Genomic DNA, 21,711 nt, shown 5'->3' on the forward strand with positions numbered 1-21,711 from the left:
CCCTACAGATGTACCCAATTTTGGACACACACAATGCCAAGTGACCCCATAAGCCTACTGTACAGCAGGCTAAAAGAGGGTGAAGTTCACCAAGAAACCTAGAGGTTATTTTGGTTGTAGCAATGACAAGCTGGGTTCATCATGCAGATATAGCTTGACTGCTATCTAAATTTATGGTAAATAAAAACTGGGATATTTTGGTTTTGGATCAATTGAATATTTGCAAACTGGTGGCATAATACTGGATCAACCCCCCCCCCCCCGGGAATGAGGTGGACAGTTCAGGAGATGAAGCTGGATAGGAAGATCCTACAACCTGGTCCTAGGTTATCTGCTGAACACACACACACACACACACACACACACACACACACACACACACACAAACCAAGAGAACCTGGACAACCAGAGCCACCACCCCATTATGATCCAAGGATCCTGTTTTTAACACCTGACTCAAAGAAGTTCCCCAATAACCTGTCAGCTCAAGTAGAAACCCATCAGTACTTAGAAAATGTTTGTTTAAATTAACACTCTTTAAACAACAGAGCGTTGATGTGGGTGCCATCCATTCTACTTAGGCAGGACCATAGAAACTGGCAATCAGCTGAAGAAGCCTCTGGAGCAACATTCTTCTTATGTTGCTACACCCAGCAATATACCTTCTCCTGCTCAGAAATATTGGAAGACCTGACCTCTTTTCCTTCAGAGCTGTCTGAGATCCGTGTCCCTTCTCCACTGCCTGGGTAGAGACCTCAGCTCAGTGTGGAATAGAGTAACTGTGAATGTCAAATAAAATAGCTTCAAAATAAGCCAGATAAGTCATGCACCAGCAAATAGTACTCTAGCCCTCCAGTCTGCTGGGAAAAAATGTATTGTGTGATCTGGTTTACATGAATTGGAAGCAATTTCTTTAACAGATTATTTCTGATAAAGAAAAGGTATGCCATAAAACTATGATAAATAAATAATAAACATAAGCCCCCAGCCAGCTGGGTGAATAAATAAATAAATAAATAAATAAATAAATGGGATGCTATGGTGATCCAGTACTGGAAAGGACAGCCAAGAAAACCCCCTCCTCCCACATCAAGCAGCCCAAAACAAATCCAACCTCATAAACGCAAAAGAATGAGGTGGGTCTCACGATCAGTGAGACCCACTTTTGTTAGAACTGCAGGGAGAGTGGGCTAAGCCCGTTCTCCCCACAGACGAGCGGGCAGGGAGCCCTGGGCAGCCAGATCGGCCACCCACACGATGGCTGGCTCCAAGACAGAGCCGGCGGGGGGTGGGGAAAGTGGGGGCCACGCGGCCCCCGCAAGCCCCAGTATGCCCTGCGCAAGCGCGCAGGGCATACTGGGGAGACCCCTGAGCTGGGAGCCTGCTTTTAAGCCTCTTGGCCTGGGGTCTACTCATGAGTAGGCGTGGCACAAAGCCGCGCCGCAGCTACTCACGATCCTAAAAAGCAGGTTTGCTGGAGCGCTCGCTCCGCAAACCTGCTTTTTAGCAGGGGTTCTCAAGCGGGTTACCCGCTCAAGAACCACCGGGCTCGGCTGCGAGCCCAGTGGTTCTTACGACCAACAAAAATTGGGCTAGGCTGTCCTAGCCCGATTTTTGTTGGTTGTGAGAATCGCCCCAATATTGGTGTATAAGAAAGATTTTTTTAAAATGCTCTGGCTATAGGCAAGGCCAAAATAGCTGATAAATGCATTGCTGGAATTGAAATACTAAAGAAAAGAAGTTCATCGTGTAAAGTAACAAGCACAACTTATAGTCCTTCCACTCCTCCCTAGGCAGGATGAAGATAATGGACTTGTATCCTGCACAACCCCCTCCTTGCCACACTGATTGGAAGTTTCTACAAGAAGCCAAATACTTCGTCGAGGATGTGCCTGAGCATGGTGGAAATGTTTACAGTGGCTGAATTAAGATGTAACGTGAAACCGGAGTAAAATGGGGGCCGAGGTTGGAACTTGATTATGTCTGAATGCATACAGCTGCAGTTGCAAGCAAAAGCAACTGATGGTTTGGCTTGCCAAACTCCAATTTGAACCTTTGGTTTGCACAAAGGTTTGCTGCTGAGACCTCCAGTTTGGCCAGCGAAGCATAACGTCCGAACCCAGATGCTACCATACCCACAATTTCATTCTGTTTTTGAAACCTCTATCATATAGATGGTGGTGCAGACCCACCTGGGATTGTTCTTGTTCCATGCCTGTGGCGCTTCTCGCTGGCCATCTTTGTGTGTGCCAGCCCCACCCCTCCTTTCACCTATCTAGTAATGCAGTAGATAGCAACGCTGCCACGTCTCATACCAAGCAACCTGTCAAGTGGCAAAGTCACAGAGGCACTCCTCCTTCCCACTCTGTCCCTTGACCCCACCTTCTGGGCAAACCAGAAGGAAAGGGGATGGCATGACGGCGGACATTAAAGTGCTTCATTCCCCAAGAATAATGTGATAATGATTTATGTTCACAAACACTCCAGGTGGCAACATAAGCAGGGTACCACATCACATCACATCACATCACATCACATCACATCACATCACAGCACCATGATGGGAACATGTGGCTGAGGGGATACTTGGGGTCAGATTTTAAAGGGATTATTGAGGAGCCAATTTCTTTCTCCCCCCCCCCGCTCCACAAAACATTTGGGCAAAGGGAGCCCAGGCCCTTCTCCTTTGGGGATGTTTGCACTCCCTAGGCTTACTCATGATCAGGGTCGGGCAGCAGGATCAGCCTTGCTCCAGTGAAAGGAGTGATTTCTCATATGTGATGAAGATGGATGCTGACCCGGGGAGCACCACACTTGCTCAAGAGAGTGCCACGTCATGGGGACACCCCCTCACAACTCATGAGAAGAACCATCTGTGGGGACCGGGCTGTGCCACAGTCTCTAATGCATGATGACAACCCCTTCTCTTATGGACAGCTATCTCACAAGAGTATCAGGACATTGGGGCTCTATATGGGATCTGGTTGCTCTATGGAGGAAAGCCACGGAGACGTATACCCCAGCAACTCTCTCCCTGTCTGGGTGACTGCTCTCAACTAGCGGACAAAGCATGACCCTGCCAATCCGTCAGCCCATGTGGATATGTGTACTCTTGCATGTGCCCCCAAATAGTGACCCCGCTCTCCTGGGGTTTCTGGAAATCAGGGCTTCCCTCTCTCATGATTCCCCATGCTGGCAGAAATGCACAAGGTGCAACGCCGGGCCAGACCTGGGAATTTTGAATTGGAGTAAAGGTCTGTCGCCACACCCAGTGTTTCCACCATCCAGCACAGAGCCAAACTCTGACACATATTGTGTCAAAATCTCCTTTGGGAGCATGCAAGTGTTCCCAGGGAAGGAGAGGGTTACAGTGCAAAAGTTATTTCTACCAGAGAGAGTGGGGGCCCCACACAAGTGGGGCCTCCTTTTTTTGATTAGCTTACCTCGTGAGCATGCAGTCTGACAGAAGACCCTAGGGTTTACAACTCCATGGTACTCCTCAGTAGACTGACCCTCTCATAATCCACCAGCAAGCTGCCAGGCGAGTAGGAGTGTGGTTTAGTCCGTATGCACTGCTTTGGCATGGTGATTCCTCACAAGAGCATTCTATGTCATGGCGGCACACACACACACACACACACACACACACACACACACACACACACACATGGATCCTTTGCCCTCCCTTGTATACATATTTCCTCCTAGGAACTCTTTCCCCCTTCCCTTTCCTGAGTAACAGAGAAATAGTGCCTCCCCAAACCCAACCCCTGAAATCTTGCTTGTGCAGGACTATTTTGGTGCAGGGCTCTTAGGAGGGCAATGGTGCCATCACTGTCAGAAGACATGCTGGCATTGCACAGCATTGCATTTTAAGGGATTTAAATGCCTTCTGAATGCCGAGGACAGGCGGACTGCTCCGAAAATGCATAATCATGTTTGGCACGATCACGTTTGGAATGCCCCCTTCAAGATCATGGCCAATCGCTCTCACTCTGCTGATGTGCTGACACTTTGCCCACAGTCTGGCCCTGGAGCTTGCTGAGATCGGCCTCAGCGGCCAGCAGCCTGAAGGGGCTCCCCTCTCCTGTTACTCAAGGTTGCCAGACCAGACCATGGTTGGATGAATGTCTGTGATGTGATTTACAGTTAAAATTGAAACCACAGGTTCGCCACACTCTGGTTTCACATTACATGTAAATATTGCCACTGTTAACACCCACCCACCCCCCGTGCTGTTGCTGTCTCGTTCTGTCTGCCTTCCCCCAGCATTGTCCCCTGCCATCCTAGCTGTGGCTGACTGTAAAAAAAATCTAAAGGGAACAAAGTTGACCCAGATGCCAAGATGGATTGTTGTTCACTTGGAATTCATTCATGTCCATTTAGTTCAGCTTATGATGAATGCTGAGTTGAACAAAATAGGTCCTGTTCATCCTGTGTTTACATTTCTTCCAAAATAAATACATATCCCTAGAGCATGGTATGTGCTCACATATCACAAGTGCAAATATAAAATACTAGAAATTGCCACCTGAAACTTAAAGCCATAAAGAACAGTTTTCCAGAGTGCCCTAAAAAAAAAGAAAAATACTACAGGCCACTTCTTTAAAAGTTTGAAAATTAACATTGAATTGAAAGTGACAGTGTAATTTTTTATTCCACTTGAGAGGCCATCTATATTCTGAACTGATGGTAAGTGTGCTTTTGCACAGTGACAAAAGGTAAATGATTTTGAATTAGATTGAGTTTAAATTTCATTACATATTTACTGGAGACAGGAGGCTTCAACATTCCTCCCTTCCCTCAGTTTCACTTCTAATAATTCTAATGCCTAATGCCCTAATGTATTTATTACACTCTGACTTAAAATAACAAGGCTGCTTCTATTCAAAAATAAACAGATTTGGTATGTCTGTGAAATAGACTTATGTGTAGTGGGAAGCTTTTTAACAGTTCCAGAAAGCTCTGAGGTTTCTCATTGCTTATGAAATGATAATGCAAGTGGATTTAGCATTTGTATATCTGCAGGCTCAAGCTTATTCAGTTGTACCAAGGCAGCTTAAACTAATATCTAATCTTCTTATGGAATTGTTTCCCCTATAACAACAGGATTGTGTATAACAAGCTTGAACAACCAGATGGCTGTTTGGGGATGGTTGAATAGAAGATAGGAGTTGCACAACTTAAGCAATATCTAATTACATTCCTCCATGTGCTTATCATTTTAATGTGTGAAATAGCATGACATGAATGAATTATGAAACTGACATTTTCACAATTGTCCATCTTAATCTTTTATAAACCTACTTTCTGTAAGTGTGTGTGGGAAATTGGAGGGGGTGACAGAACAGTACTTCAAATGAATACCTCAGTAGTTTATCTGAATGGCTGTAAAATGTTTATGGAATAATAATCTGGAAGCATAGTATACTCCTGATAATAAATTAGCTAGTCAAACTGGATTTATTAGTGTGTGCAACTATTAGAATATAAAAAACATTAATATTGCCCATTACAACCAAATGGCTTATTAAAGTAGGAAACATAGATGAACTTTAAAGAAAAGTGCCTGCCATTTTTTAAAACACAAAACAGATTAATGTATTATTCAAGACAGGTTATTGGAAACATTTAAGTATACTGCATTAAACTTTCCCAAATCAGGAAATAAAGAGTTGTTGTTCATTGAACAGAACTGTATGAGAAATGATAGTGCAGGTGTATCTGAATGAAGAGTCATAATACTTGCTCACTGCCAGATGTTCAATACCATTTCTAAACAAATGAGTTGTGTCATGAAAATATAGGTGTAGTCGTATCGACTGGTTTTGATTATCTGTGAACAACTCCATTCCATCCTCTTCTTTCAGCTTAATATTTTATCAAAAATAACAAATTAAGTATGCCTTCTAATACAGGGAAGCTAGAATCTCACCATGAATTGTTTGAAAGGTCTCTGTATAAACAGGATCTGCAAATGTATTGGTCTTCTGTTGTGGTAACACAGTGTTGTAGGTGTGGGGTGGGGTATATTTTATTTATTTATTTAAAATATTTCTATACTACCCAAAACTTGCGTTTCTGGGCGGTTTACAATGTATAGACAAAGTCAGTCTCAGTTTCTTTAAAGCTGAATAAATAAAAGTTTTATTAATTGATTCACTTGAAGATCACTTGATTCTCTACTAAGTAAGTAGGGAGTGGTTTGTTTGCTTAGTTACAGGACTTGCTTAGATATGGTTTTAATATGAAAGTTTCTCTTTATCCACCTCAGACATAAACAACATGTATATGAGCCTTGGTTTTAATATAGTCTATTTCTAGAGCTCATAAACCTGATCCACTTTAAACTTTTATTTCTCAGAACCTGACCTGGTTCCCTTTAATCCCAGCCTTCTTACTAGGCTGCCTGACCAACACCTTACTCAATGAACCTCCAGTTCCAACTTTCAGCTCTAATGGAATTCAACTGCTCTAAAGATAAAGTTGTGCCGTCTTGTCAGTGTTGACTCCTGGCAACCACAGAGCCATGTGGTTGTCTTTGGAAGAATACAGGAGGGGTTTACCATTGCCTCCTCCTGCAAAGTATGAGATGATGCCTTTCAACAGCATCCTATTTTGCTGCTACCTGATATAGGTCTTTCCCATAGTCTGGGAAGCATACCTGCTCTACCTGTTCTTTTTTCTTCCACTAGGGAGAAAAGACTCAGACTCAGACCCCCCCGAATCAGCTGCAGGGTTTGTCTATACCAGCCTTACCTAGTATGAGATTTAAGCCCTTCATTACCCAGACAACTCCCTACATATTTATTCTCCAAACTCATTTCATCACCATCTTCCTGGTCTAGACTTCAGAGTTTAAGTATTACAATGATTTATGCACAATACTATTGGAATAGAGCTCCTAAGTCTAGAACGACCCTGAGCCTTTCTGGAAGGGTGGTATAAAAATTGAATGAATGAACGAACGAATGAACAAACAAACAAACTATATTTTCCAGTAGCTCGTGCAGTGATTTGAAAAAAGTATAGACTAGGAAAGGAGAGCAAGAGTGAACTACAAACTGGTGGCTGGTTCCTGAGGTCTGGTGAAGCAGCAGTGGAAACTCTAGCCCACCTTCTATCTATGCATTAAATTAGGGCTGCACAACTTTGACCTTCCAATTGTTATTGGACTGCAACTCCCATCATCCCCAGCCACAGTGGCAGTAGTCAGGGGTGTTGGGAGTTGTAGTCTAACATCTAGAGGAGGGTCAAAGTTATGCAGGCCTGCATTAAATAAATATGTGGATATAAGGGGAAAGAGCTGTAGTAAAAGAACATGGTTTACAGATTTAAAACCAAATATAGCTCAGGGATTGTTATGCAAACTCTCCTAGGAAAGCTCTGGAACAGAAGGTCAGCATAAATTGTGGAACAGGCAGCCATAGACAAAGATCTTCTTTGTATTTATTTCTTTAAGACGTACCTGTGGCTAATCCCATGTGTGGCAGCTGTTGAGGGAATTCGCGAGCAGCTGCCAGATAGGTATGTGTACGGGGAGAGAAAATGGTGGCTGCTGCTGGGCCAGCGGGCGGGGAAGGAAAGTGGACAGGGAGAGAACAGACTGGGGCTGAAGGGAGAGGGAGAAAAGAACATGGGGAGAAGAGACAGGGAGAACTAGGGGTGCAGATGTTCTGCACCAGGTCAGCTAGTTTGAATTATTACTCTTTAAATTCTGTTATATGTCAGTTTGAGGTAATTGCAAACTTCACTGTTTTACCTATCAGACAACTTACTGTTTTGTTAGTAGATGGGTGCATTGAAAAGAAATCATTGTCTGTGTCTTCATTATTCTGTATAATATTTTGCATGTATAATTCTATATAATATTTTGGGGTATGGAGAGATTATTATTATTATCATCATTATCATTATTATTTATTTATTGACACAGTCAGACAGGTGTTATTGACTGATTTGTTTTATTATTTCTTGTTTACACAGTCAGACAGGTGTTATTGACTGGTTTGTTTTATCCATACATCGTCCTTCCCAAGGACCTGGGATGGCTGAATTTTATTATCAGTACTGTTGGTTATTATAGATATGAGGCAGACTCAGGTTTGTGCTGGTCAAGAAATAGTTAAAGGGTTTGCAAACTGTTTTAATTGTAAGTTGCTAAAAGTCATAAATCTCGCTGGCCTGGCTAGAATGTCGGCAAGAGGCCCTGGTTTGGAATCTGGAGATAGCGAAGCGTGCAAACTGACACCTTCAAGGGCACATCTGGAGAGAGGAGTGAGATAGTTTGCTTATCAATATGCAGAAAGAAGAAGAAAGGCTAATTATAATAGAGGAATGTTGTCTAATTGTAATAATTGTAAAATGACGATTAAGTGATGCTAACCAATGAGGATTGTATACACTGAATGTAATTGAAAAGGGTATAAAAGCTGCAATCACGATGTAATCCTTATCTCAGGCTTTGGGAAACTATTCCACTGAGATCAGTATTTGCTGGCAATAAATATCTGTTTTCTCTCAATTGCTGGTGACAATCCTTCACTTTGAACTTGGGAGGGAATTCTGCTACAGATATAGTTGCAAAATATAGGCTGTTCCCAGTAAAGTTGCTTTTTGTAATTGTCTGATGGTGATTTCTGTGGCCCCTATGGTGTTGAGGTGCTCTTCAAGTTTTTTTGGAATTGCACCTAGGGTGCCAATTACCACTGGGATTATTTTGGTCTTTTTCTGCCACAGCCTTTCAATTTCAATTTGTAGATCTTTGTATTTTGTGATTTATTTCTATTTCTTTTTCTTCTATCCTGCTATCCCCTGGTATTGCTATGTCGATTATTTTGACTTATTTTTCTTTCTTCTCGACTACAGTTATATCTGGTGTATTGTGTGGCAGATGTTGGTCTGTTTGTAGTCGGAAGTCCCATAATATGTTTGCAACTTCATTTTCGACAACTTTTTCAATTGTATGGTCCCACCAGTTTTTGGCTACAGGTAGCTTGTATTTTTTGCAGATGTTCCAGTGTATCATCCCTGCTACCTTGTCATGCTTTTGTTTGTAGTCAGTCTGCGCGATCTTTTTACAACAGCTGATTAAGTGGTCCACTGTTTCTTCATCATCATCATCATCATCATCATCATTATTATTATATTTATATCCCGCTCTTCCTCCAAGGAGCCCAGAGCGGTGTACTATATACTTGAGTTTCTCTTTCACAACAACCCTGTGAAGTAGGTTAGGCTGAGAGAGAAGTGACTGGCCCAGAGTCACCCAGCTAGTATCATGGCTGAATGGGGATTTGAACTTGAGTCTCCCTGGTCCTAGGCCAGCACTCTAACCACTACACCATGCTGGCTCGTGATACACAGTAGTGTATGATGGGAATTTCATTTTCATATTCATCTGTTTATCTGTGAATACAGCCCTCCAGGAGCCACTGGAGTCCTGCCATTTGCTGGGGAGGCCCTTCACTGGCCACTTCTGCCTGCCCTACCATTTTTTGCTGTCACTGCTGCAAACCAAATGCCTACTGTGACTCCACGGTTTGTTGTTACTGTTGCTGCCAACCACTTGCCTGCCCTCCTGGCCTCCACAGGCCCTGGAAAATGTTGCCTGCCTGATCTCTGCAGGCCATCCAAAATGCTGCTGTCATGGCCACAATGCAGTATGACATCACCACCTGGCATGAGGAGTGGTGACACCAACCATCATTCTTCATTGCAGCTGGCAACAGCAGCATTTCAGAGGCCCTATTGAGGCCAAGCAGGCAGCAGGAATGACATTTTTCAGTGACTGTGGAAGCCAGGCAGACAAGCAAGTGATTGGCAGCAGCAGTAACAAGGGCCACAGAAGTCAGGTGGGACGCTGGCTGGTCTGTGGTGGCAGCAGCAGTAGGTGGAGGAGGAGGAGGAGGAGGAGGAGAAGGCAGAGGAGGTAAGTTGAGCCAGGGCTCAAAGGCTTGGATGTGAGCCACCACCAGGCTTGCTGTTCCTTGCTATTTCATTCCCACTACAGTACGTACTCTTAGTGAGGGAGCCACTTCCATTTCTTCTGCTCATAGCTTTGTGTTTTTCCACCCAATACAAGGAACTCCAAGAGACCGTGCTGCCAAATTTTGTACAGATATCCACATGGAGACGTGTTTTATAGGTCACTGAAATAAGTCCACCCAGCAGAAGCTTGCCATTCTATGTGAGAACCAGATCCAGTGTTCTCCACCCCCCCATCTGTGTGTGATCTGAGTTTTATTGTGGACAGCAGTATAAAGGTAGTGTGTGTACACATGCATTCAGTGTGGGACCTTCCTGATTCAACATTAGTGGAATCTAAGATTTACTGAGTGGACATCAAAAAATGTGTGATTGTGCACACTCACACATGCCTTAGAGGGAACACTGACCATCTCCAGTTCTCCTGTTCAAAATTTTGCTATTTTTCCACTATTACTGTCCAGAACAAAGCAATAGTTCCAATGAGAATGTTAGAACTAAAACTGAGAAGGGTCATTGCAAGTAAACTCCAAGGCAAGCAGCAAAAACCACCTGCGCTCTCTCTCTCTCTCTCTCTCTCTCTCTCTCTCTCTCTCTCTCTCTCTCTCTCTCTCTCTCTCTCTCGTGGGATAGGTGGGAATCTGAACAGAGATAGAGTTTTATGTTCGTTTTCATGCTTCATGATGCTGTGGTGCAGGCAGGAACTGAAAATGAGGCTCAGAGCATGAAGCATACTTGAGACTTCCCAAACGCCAAAATAGATTGCTGCTCCCTTGGTGGCTTATTTGGAGTCATTGGACTAGAGCAGATGCCAAACAGCACAACATGGATTCTGCTCCTTCTGCTGCTCATCTTGAAATGAATGCATGTCCCTATTTGGCCACATGTCAACATGATTGCCCAAATCACCAAGGTCAGTACAGATGCTTTGGATTGGAATCGTCATTACATTGTCTCAAGTTCCAGTCACATAGGCATAGTCTAATTTAACTTTGGTTCTGGATGGCTTGCATTTATTCTGGTCTCGGTCAGCCAGAATGTATACATTCAAATAGTGTGGTGTATTGTGCAAGGCGCTGAACTGCACAGGCATGCTGGAGTGCCTCACAGTTTTCAAGGGCTGCTGGGCCAGGCAGGCAGGCCAAACAGCCGTTCCTTCCACCACCACTGCTGCCACGGGGCAGGGGAAGGCCTGCTCTGCTCATCCCCCACGCTTCCGCCCCCTGGCCGCACACATTGGTGGCTAAAACTAAGGTAGATTTTGGCTGTTTGGTGCAGTGGGGGAGTGGTGAGGAGGTTGTGGGGTGGTGACAGTAGCCCCCCCCCCCAAATATAGGGGGTCCTCACAGTGTGTGTGGGGGGTCATGGCAGTGGTGGTCCAGGTGCCAAAATGACATATGTACACCACTGCTTACTGTTTTCTGCTTACTGGCTGCCTTTTCCAGGGAGCAAATAGGTCTTTATACCTACTTCCTAAACTACATGAAATTATTATAGAAATGGAGGTATTGAGACAGTTGGTCATGTGCTTCTGTATTGTTCCTTCTATCATGAGCTGTGTTCCAAATATATTGCTCCTCTCATTCTGAAATATCCTGATAATTCAGATTAATTTTATATAAACTTATTTATATTATCTCTTTCTGATCATACACCAATGCCTTGCATTATAAAATATAAGGCGATGCCTTATATTTTGTATGGCTGCAATTAAGATCTGCACATGGTTTATCAGAAACAGTCAATTGTAATTGTTTTTTCTTACTTTTTAATTCTGTTTTATCCTTATACACTTTATTTGATCTGGATTGTATATTTGATCAAAAATTGCAATAAAATTGAACTGAATGGAACATGAAAATGTGATTTAGCAGCTAGCCAGCCAGTGTCTTATCTGGGTCTTCTTGCTCAGTACAAGGGTGAACTCTGCCATGACACATTCTCATTACAATACAGCCTAATCGGTATTCTATAGGGAAACCTCTCAAAGTATTTTCAAAAGATCAGCTCTCAAACTGTTTCTACTTTTCTTTAATTCCATAACTGAGCTAACTTGGTTAAACAAAGAACTACTTGAAACGTATCTTATGATTTTCTATTTTTAAAATGTAGCAATTCTGAATGGTGAGTGCATGAAACATCTATATATCTATATATATAATTCTCCTGGGTGTGCCCAGGAGAAATGCGTCCCGGCAGCCCAGCTGATTGGCTGGGCTGCAGGGGGCGCCTGATTGGCTGGTAGCACACCCAGGAGAATTCGCTTGCTGGGCGGCTGCGGAGGCAAGGCGGCGGGCCCAGGGCCGCGGCGGCGGAGCCCAGCGAGGCGGTGGGCCCAGCAAGGTGGCGGCGGCCCCGGCCGTGAGGCGGGGTGAGGCGGCGGGCCCAGCGCGATGGCAGCGGGCCAGGTCGTGGAGGCGGGGCCCAGTGAGGCGGGGCAAGGTGGCGGGGCCCAGTGAGGCGGCGGGGCCGGGCCCGGCCGCGGAAGCGAGGCGGCGGGACTGGCCGGGCTGGGCCCGGCCGCGGAGGCAAGGCGGCGGGCCTGATGGCGGCACTCTGGGGCCGGCGAGGCCCGCTGGCGGCGGTGGCCGCACTCTGCCCCGCCGGAGACGGGGCGCGGGAGGAGAGAGAGAGGTAGCCTGGCCTGGCCGGGCCCGGCCGCGGAAGCGAGGCGGCGGGACTGGCCGGGCCCGGCCGCGGAGGCGAGGCGGCGGCGGCCGCACGGGTCAGCTAGTATATATATATTTCTCCTAGGTGTGCCAAGGGAAAATGTGTCCTGGCAGCCTAGCTGATTGGCTGGGCTGCAGAGGCGCCAGATTGGCTGGCGCAGCGCACCTGGGAGTATTTGGCCAGCTGCGGGCCAGGCTGTGGGCTGCAACGGTGGCTGCAGGCCCGGCCCGGCCAGACCCGGCCGCGGAGGTGAGGCAGTGAGCCTGGGCGAGGTGGCGGCGGGCCCGGCCGCAGCAGCGGGACTCAGCCCGGCAGCCTGGACAAGAAAGTGGGGGTGGGGGAGAGGTCGCCGGCCTCAAAGAGGCCGGCCACAGAGGCTAGCAAGTGGCGGCAACGGGCCTGTCAGGCCCGGCCGCAAAGGCGGCACTTGGCCCAGCGGTGGGCCGGGCCGCGGAGGCACTGCACTCAGCTACGGAGGCGCTGCGCCCAACCGCAGAGGCGGCTCACGGCCGGGCGGTGGTGGAACCAGCCGCCGAGGCCAGACGCCCGTGGGAGGCTGGGGTGGGAGGGACCGGGCGGTGGGACTTCCGGGAGGAGGAGCCCGGTAAGTACTGTAAAATAAAATGTAGGGGGGGAGGGGAGGGCAAGAGAGCGGGGGGAGGCAAGAGAGAGTGGAGCAGGGGGAGGGGAAGAGAGAGTGGAGCGGGGGAGGGGGAGGGCAAGAAGGAGGGGGGAGGGGAGGGCAAGAAGGAGGGGGCAGGGGGAGGGCAAGAGAGAGTGAGGAGGGGGAGAGGGGGAAGGCAGGAGAGAGGAGCAGGGGGAGGGGAGGGCAGGAGAGACTAGGGCAGGAAGATGAGAGAGTGGGGAGGGAGGGGAGGGGGCAAAGAGAGTGACGAGGGGAGGGGGCAAGAGAGAGTGGCGAGGGAGGGGGCAAGAGAGTGGGGTGGGAGGGAGGGGAAGAGGGGAAAGAGTGTGGAGCAGAAAGGAGGGAGGGGGATACAGCCAGCCCCAAAGAGCACAGATGCTCTGTGCGGGTTGGCTAGTCACTGAGAATTTCATCAATTCCTTGTAAGAAAGATGTGGTACAAACCGTTTTTCTTTTTTAGGAAAAGGCTGAATAACTTGATTAAGTTGATTCAGATAAATAGAATTTAGGATGTGCACCACCCCAACAGGAAGCTGCATGGGTTGGCAAACAGCAGGTAAGGACCTGCTCTCCACTTTCTTAACGCTCCCAGGCCCTGCTCCCAAACTGTGCTAGAACCATGGTTTGAACCACAGTTTGTGCACATCCTTAACTACAAACTTCAACCTTTTAGTTACTGTGCGCTACTGATGCTGATAGCTGCATTGCATTCCCTCCTCCTGCCTCCTATGCGTAGTCAAGCGGTGGCCACTGCAGGTGCCACAAGAAGGGTGGGCAGAAGGAGGCAAATCTAACTGTATATTAATAGGTGCTTATCTCTCCTCCTGCCGCAACTGAAAGCTGTTCAGAGCAGCGGCATGCTGTCCTGCACCTGCTACAGCGGAGGATCAGCTCCGCCACTCAGCTGATAGGTGGAGGTCATTTGCTGGTCATGGTATGCCTGGTATTCTCTTTTACCCCTGATCTTTGTTCCTAAACTTGTAATAAATCCATTTTGTATATTTTGACTGTGTGGGGTTAGTAGTTTGTTTGAACACTCTAAAGAGAGTTTCCCACTGCCCAGACACCCCTGTTTGGCTCATACAGTCTTCTCTGCATTCCCTATTCTTTACATCTGTGTAGAAGGGAAAGCCAGAAGCCACTGATTCCTAATGAACAAAGACTGTGTGATCCAGGTCCTCCTTATTGGGATCCTGGGGCTGGTACTAAGGAGATGGTGGTAGCAAGGAACCAAAAAACAAAACAAAAGTAGAATCTAGAGAAGAAGTGGCTGGATAACACCCAATTAGTTTTCTTTCCACCAAGGTCCTTATCACATCATCTGTTAGCCATTTGTTATTATGTTGGGAAACAATTTAAAATGGATTTGCAGAAGTTGGTCTTGAAACTTGATATGTTATCTGTAATGTGTTTCAGATAACAGTTTTTTAAAATATTCATAGCATGCACTTTTTGATGGATTGACTAAGTGCTGTCAAGTTGTGTCAACTCTTAGTGACCACATAGATAGATTTTCTCCAGGATGACCTGTCTTCTTGGCCTTTAAGGTCTCTCAGTGGTGCATTCCTTGCTGTCGTAATCAAGTCCATCCATCATGCTTCCGGTCGTCCTCTTCTTCTCTTTCCTTCAACCTTTCCCAGCATTATGGACTTCTCAAGGGAGCTGGGTTTTCACATAATGTTTCTGAAGTATGATAGTTTCAGCCTGGTTATTTGTGCCTCAAGTGAAAATTCTGCATTGATTTGTTCTATGATCTATTTGTTTGTTTTACTGGCTGTCCATGGTATCCTCAAAAGTCTTCTCCAGCACCAAAGTCCAAAAGCGTCAATACTTTTTCTGTCTTGCTTCTTCAAAGTCCCGCTTTCACATCCATAGAGTGTCATGGGAAAAACCATTGTATGTCACTGGAAAAACTATTCAAAGATTAGAATGATTCTAATCTTTGTAGGTATAGACATGTCACAGCATCTAAATATCCTTTCCAAGGCCTTCATTGCAACCCCACCAAGTGCTAGTCTGTGGGATATTTCTTGACTGCTGGATCCTTTACTGTTGATGGTCGATCCTAAAAGGCAGAACCTACCCACCACTTCAGTGTCTTCATTATCAATTCTGATGGTGGTTGCTGTGTCCATTATTATTAGTTTAGTCTTCTTTATATTTAGTCATATTCCCATTTTTTTCACTGCGCTCCTTGATAGGGATGGGCCCGGACCGGTCCGGAGGCCATTGAAATAGCCTCCGGACCGGTCCGGACCGGTCCAGACCTGGGCGGTCCGGTTCGGGTGTGGGGGGGTACCTTTTAGAGGTACCTTTAAGTGGGAGCGTTTACTTACCCCTCCCGCCGCTTTCCCGCTCTTTCACTGTAATTGCCAGAGTAATTGGGGCGGCAGGATACCTCCCTGCCGCCCCTTCCCCGATGTTGCTGGGAAAACTCCCAGCAGTCCTTTGTGTGGCACGCACACCATTTTTTCACTGCGCTCCTTGATAGGGATGGGCCCGGACCGGTCCAGAGGCCATTGAAATAGCCTCCGGACTGGTCTGGACCGGTCCAGACCTGGGCGGTCTGGTTTGGGTGGGAGGGATACCTTTAAGAGTGGCGGGAGGGTTTACTTACCCCTCCCGCCGCTTTCCCGCTCTTTTGCCATAATTGCCAGAGTAATTGGGGCGGCAGGATACCTCCCTGCCGCCCCTTCCCTGATGTTGCTGGGAAAACTCCCAGCAGTCCTTTGTGCGGCACGCGCGCACGTCACAGAGATGTGCGCGCCTCTGTGACGTGCACGCGCACCGCGCAAAGGACTGCTGGGAGTTTTCCCAGCAATGTCGGGGAAGGGGCGGCAGGGAGGTATCCTGCCACCCCAATTACTCTGGCAATTACGGCAAAAGAGCGGGAAAGCAGCGGGAGGGGTAAGTAAACCCTCCCACCGCTCTTAAAGGTACCCTCCCACCCCAGTGCTGGACCACAGTTGGCGGTTCTGTGCCCACTCCTACTCCTTGACATTCATTACTAGAGCTTGCAGATCATCTGCGTTCCAGCTATCAGAGTCATGTCATCAGTGTAGCGCAAGTTATTGATGTTTCTTCCTCCAACTTTAAAACCATGCTAATCTTCTTTGAATTCAGCTTCTCTCAGTATATGTTCAGCATATAAGCTGAATAAATACGGAGAAAGTATACAGCCTTGTCTTACTCCTTTGCCGATATGGAACCAGTCTGTTTCACCATGTTCTGTCTGGACTGTGGCTTCCTGTCCTCTGTATAGGTTTCTCATGAGAACAATGGGATGTTCTGGGACACCCATTTTCCAAAGGATGTTCCACAACTTGACATGGTTGATGCAATCGAAGGCTTTTCTGTAGTCAATAAAGCACATAAATAAACTTCTTTTTGTTTTATTTAAAAGTTCATCCTGTGTCCTGTTCGTTATACTTATACTTATATCTCACACAGCCCTCAGCTACCCTACTGGGGTTGGCAGGATAAAAACCCGAGCAGAAAGAGCTTGGTGGGGACAGCAAAGGTTAGATGGGCTTTTTGGGCAAGGTGATAGAGTGTGTGGTGGCATCCCAGCTGCAGAGGGTCTTGGATGATACGGATTATCTGGACCCTTTTCAATCTGGCTTCTGACCCGGGTATGGGACTGAGACTGCCTTGGTTGCTCTAGTGGATGACCTACACCGGGAACTAGACAGGGGGAGTGCGTCCCTGTTGGTTCTGCTGGACCTCTCGGCGGCGTTCGATACCATCGACCATGGTATCCTTCTGGGCCACCTCTCGAGTATGGAAATCGGAGGCACTGCGTTGCAGTGGTTCCGGTCCTTTCTTGAGGAGAGGGTCCAGAAGGTGGTGTTGGGGGACTACTGCTCGGCCCCGTGGCTGTTGGCCTGTGGGGTCCCGCAGGGTTCGGTCTTTTCCCCCATGCTGTTCAACATTTACATGAAGCCACTGGGAGAGGTCATCCGGGGATTTGGACTGAGTTGTCAGCAATATGCGGATGACACTCAGCTCTATCTCTCCTTGTCATCTGATCCTAGGGAGGCGGTGGATGTCCTGAACTGGGGGCTGGAGACCGTGATGGGTTGGATGTGGGCTAACAAACTGAAATTGAATCCGGATAAGACAGAGGTACTGTTGGTCAGTAGGAGAGCCAATCGGGATGAGGAGATTTTACCGGTTCTGGATGGGGTTGCACTCCCCTTGAAGGAGCAAGTACGCAGCTTGGGGGTACTACTGGGCCCGGCTCTGCTTTTGGAAGCTCAGGTGGAAACGGTGGCCAGGGGTGCCTTCGCATGGCTTCGGCTGGTGCGCCAGCTGCGTCCCTTTCTCGAGAAGGCAGATCTGGCCACGGTTACCCACGCCTTAGTCACGTCGCGGCTGGATTACTGTAACGCGCTCTACGTGGGGCTGCCCTTGAAGAATATCCGGAAACTGCAGCTAGTGCAAAATGCGGCAGCGAGGGTTTTATCCAGAGCTGCCCATTGGGAACATATCACCCCCATTTTGAAAGAGCTGCACTGGCTGCCGGTTCGTTTCCGGTTCCAATTCAAGGTGCTGGTTTTGACCTTTAAAGCCCTAAACGGTTTGGGCCCGGGGTATTTGAGGGACCGCCTGCTCCCAAGGGTTGCTGCCCGCTTGACGAGGACATCTGAGGGGGCCCTGCTCCAGGTGCCGACAATGAGAGAGGCCCGGCTGTCGTGCACTCGGGACAGGTCCTTCTCTGTTGCTGCCCCCAGACTCTGGAATGCTCTCCCAGTGGCCATTCATTCCTCGGACTCCATCACGGCTTTTAGAAAGCTTGTAAAGATTTGGCTTTTTACCCAGGCTTTTACATAATCGTTTTTACTGCTGCTTCTTGGTGTGTTTATTTGTTGTATTGTTTTATCCCTGTTTTTATATGTTTTTATACTTTTAGCATGATGTTTTTATTGTGTTTTTTATTGTATGTTTTTAACTTTTGTAAACCGCCTTGGGGCTATCTTTTAACGAAAGGCAGTATAAAAATGCAAAAATAAATAAATAAATAAATAAATGGAAGCAGAGATAAAATACACATTTCTTGGTGATATTGGTGCACATAAGTATAAGGCTGTTAACCTCTCTAATTTTGGGTACATAACCCCTCACTTGTAGTGTCCCAGGCTGACAAACAGGTTTCCACTCATCACAATCTCTTTACTACTTTGTCAAAGGAAATACTAGGTCTTCAAAATAACTCTTATAAAGTGTTCTTCCTAATTGTTCACTTAATGAGATTTGCATTGCTACTGGACGTACTATAATAATCTTTTAAAGTAGTTGTAAGAGTGGTAGAGGTACAACTGTTTATTCTTCCACTGCATTATAATTGGTGAAATATAGACTTGGCTTCTTAATACAGATATTTGTGTTTTGCTTCAGAGAATATGAATGTCAAAATAGTTGAAAAGGAGTAAACATTCATTTCTCAGTTTGTACCTTTTTAAGAAGCAACTACTGCGAAAATATAACTCTACTTCCATGCATCTTCAGTGGGCAAATATTAAATAATGTGCATACATGTCTTTCACAGTTGACGGTGCTCGTGTCTTTTATACTTGTAACTACACCATAGTGCCAAACATTGCATAAGAAGCTGCTCTAATGCACATTGGTAATTATCTGGATTAATTAACATGTATTTCTGTATGAGTGGCATATCACTGTTGAATTTACAAAACTTTATTGGCAATTACTTCACTGCTAAGATTTTGTTAATGCACCCATTAGTAGTTATTCCTGCTGCCAGTTTGTCTTGTAATATGTATGGCAGCATTAGATAAGCTTATTATAGGGCATTGAAGTGAAGTATAGATGGAATAAAAATGGATTGTTTACTGCAGGTATTACTCAGCTTTGTAACTCACTTTTGTAGAGTGGGGAGAAAACTAAAAGAGTTCAGTGCCCTGTACAAAAGAAAAGCCTCTGCTCCTGTCTCCCACCAGTTTGGGTTGCTTCTATTTTTCAGCTGTTGCAAGTCTAACTGCCCTACTGAAGAATTTTGTATAAACCGTAGAACATTGTAAGAATTGGCTCATTTTGTCAAAATAGTATGTGGACCCTCATAAGTGGGGAATTCTTTTTATAGAGACCCATGGGTATGGGTCATGTTCAAACTGACATATAAATTAACCTGTAGGAAAATTCCTGATAGCAACCTTTAAATAAATCTTCAGTGTCAAGATGGTCAATTTTGTACTGGAACACTTGCTATCTAAAAATTTCAAATCCATACTTGGTTTTCTGGTTTTTTCTATCTCTCACTGTAGAAGTGTTTATCTTTTTATCATAATTGAATTTATTGCCTCCTGACCTGGCAAAGAGGATTTCAACAGATAAATTCTTAAAATCTGCTTTGTGTGTTAATATTTATACTTTTACTTTCCCCCCTTCTGTGGTCTTCTGAAATGTGTACTAACTGTCTGAACACTTTTGTAGAGAGCCTGTGCTCGCAGACCTTGTAGTGTGGATTCAGCAGTGCTTGTCTGTGTATGTACTTCCCCTCTGAAATGGATGTTGACAGGGTGACAGAGGTGATAGTACCTGCCTGGGTGGTTTTTTTTTGTTTTTTGTTTTGGTTTTTTTTTTACATCACAGTTGAAAGGTATCGTGAACAGCAGTGGATGCCTTTTGAATATTCTCTCTTGTAGTCAGTCACTACAGATTAATTCCTGCACTTCGGTTTTCCACTAAAACTGATATCAGTGCTGTAATTTAAGAATGAAGCTAAGTTTGATCCAGAATTGCTGTAACAGAGCTAGGAAATTGTGTTACTCTGAAAAGAGCCTTTTAGAGATTACAATGGAAAAACAAATTGGGGGTATAAAGAAAACAAACAAACAGGTACAACATTTTTTCCAATGAGTGTGCTTGACCACAAGTTTAACAAAAAGAGTAGCTTCTGCCTGTTTCCTATGCCCAGCAGAGGAGGAGACCACTTTCCATCTACCTGCAGGAGGGCAGAGGGTGGGAGACCGTGTCTGACTACTGGGTGCTGCTCCTCTGCTGCTATTGTTGCCACCAACCACCTAAGGGACTCCTGCCTGCCATCTCTGCAGGCTGTGTGAGTGTTGGCAGGACTGGGGCCCTTGGGCTGCATGACTGAGTAGTTTTGGCTCCACCTGCCCACCCTTGGGCTATTTAAGAAGGCTGCCAGTGGCGGTGGGTCAGCCACTATTGGGGTCACCACTGAAGAGGTGACACCAATGGGGGTTGCCCCTTTGGGGAGCCACTTCAGTGAGCAACGAGGGGTATCTTTGGGCTGCGGGAGGGGGGGTGAGTTTGGCCTGGTTTGGATTGTTTTCATTGTTTTGAGTCTGTCTGGAGATGGGGATACGAAGGGGCATCTCCACTGGTCTCGGGGTGACTATTCCAGTGGTGATGGGAAATAGAAGACGTTATGTTGGCAGGTCAGCAGGGGAAGGGAAATCAGAAACTTAATAGGGGTTTCCCCTTCTGGCTGCCCTGTCAGCTCTTTGACCTTGGGGAGCAGTGCCAACTACCCGCAGAGCCTTGCCTTGCTCCTCTTCAACACCAGGTCTGTCCAAAATAAATCTGAAATAATCCATGATTTGATCACGGATGAAGGGGCTGACCTCATGTTTATTACAGAGATTTGGTTGGGGAGGCTGGTGGCCCATTTTTGGCCCAGCTTCTCCCTCCAGGATATTTTGTTGAGGAGCAGGTGAGGGAATGTGGGTAGGGATGTGGAGTGGCTGTGGTCTTTAAGGATAATATCTCCCTTACCAGAATCCCTGTCAGAACGACTGATCATACTGAGTGTGTATACTTATGCTTGGGACTTCTGTTGGTGTACTGATCACCCCGCTGCCCAACAGAGTCCCTAACTGAGCTTGCGGACCTGGTCTAGGATTTGGTGTTGGAGTGCCCCAGGCTTGTGGTGCTGGGGGACTTCAACGTCCACTTCGGGATTGGGTTGTCTGGAGCAGCTCAGGAGTTCACAGCGGCCATGACAATTATGGGCCTATCCAAAGTTGTCTTCAGACTGACACATACTGCTGGTCACATGCTTGATCTGGTCTTTCACTCTGATGAGGGTGGTATTCCGTGTATGGGAACTCCTATGATTTCACCATTGTCATGGACTGACCATCATCTGGTTAAGATTGGATTTACAGTTATGTCCCACCTCTGCAGGGGTGAGGGGCCTATTACAATGGCCCGTCCAAGAAGGTTATTGGATCCAATAGGATTCCAAGAAGCCTTGGTTGGATTTAATGTTGGCTCAGCCGACGATCCAGTTGATGTCCTGGTAGAAAATTGGAAATAGTCAACTTACCAGGGCAGTAGATGTGATCGCTCCTAAGCGTCCTTTCCGACCCGTTGCAAAAATGGCTCCTTGGGATATAGAAGATCTGCGGGAGTTGAAGCAG

The 21,711-nt window shown here is 46.4% G+C and overlaps 1 protein-coding gene and 1 long non-coding RNA gene across 8 annotated transcripts in view; both read left to right on the forward strand.

Moving 5' to 3' along the window:
• TAFA5 (TAFA chemokine like family member 5) overlaps positions 1-21,711 on the forward strand; it is a 501,003-nt gene that overhangs the window by 38,364 nt on the left and 440,928 nt on the right. The window lies entirely within an intron of this gene.
• Positions 7,290-21,711, forward strand: part of LOC128326480 (uncharacterized) — a 37,626-nt gene continuing 23,204 nt past the window's right edge. The window contains exon 1 of the long non-coding RNA XR_008308074.1: positions 7,290-7,527. This is a non-coding gene — a long non-coding RNA (uncharacterized LOC128326480). The remainder of the gene's footprint in view (positions 7,528-21,711) is intronic.

The sequence above is a fragment of the Hemicordylus capensis genome, chromosome 5 (assembly GCF_027244095.1).
Source record: "Hemicordylus capensis ecotype Gifberg chromosome 5, rHemCap1.1.pri, whole genome shotgun sequence".
Taxonomy (NCBI): Eukaryota; Metazoa; Chordata; class Lepidosauria; order Squamata; family Cordylidae; genus Hemicordylus; species Hemicordylus capensis.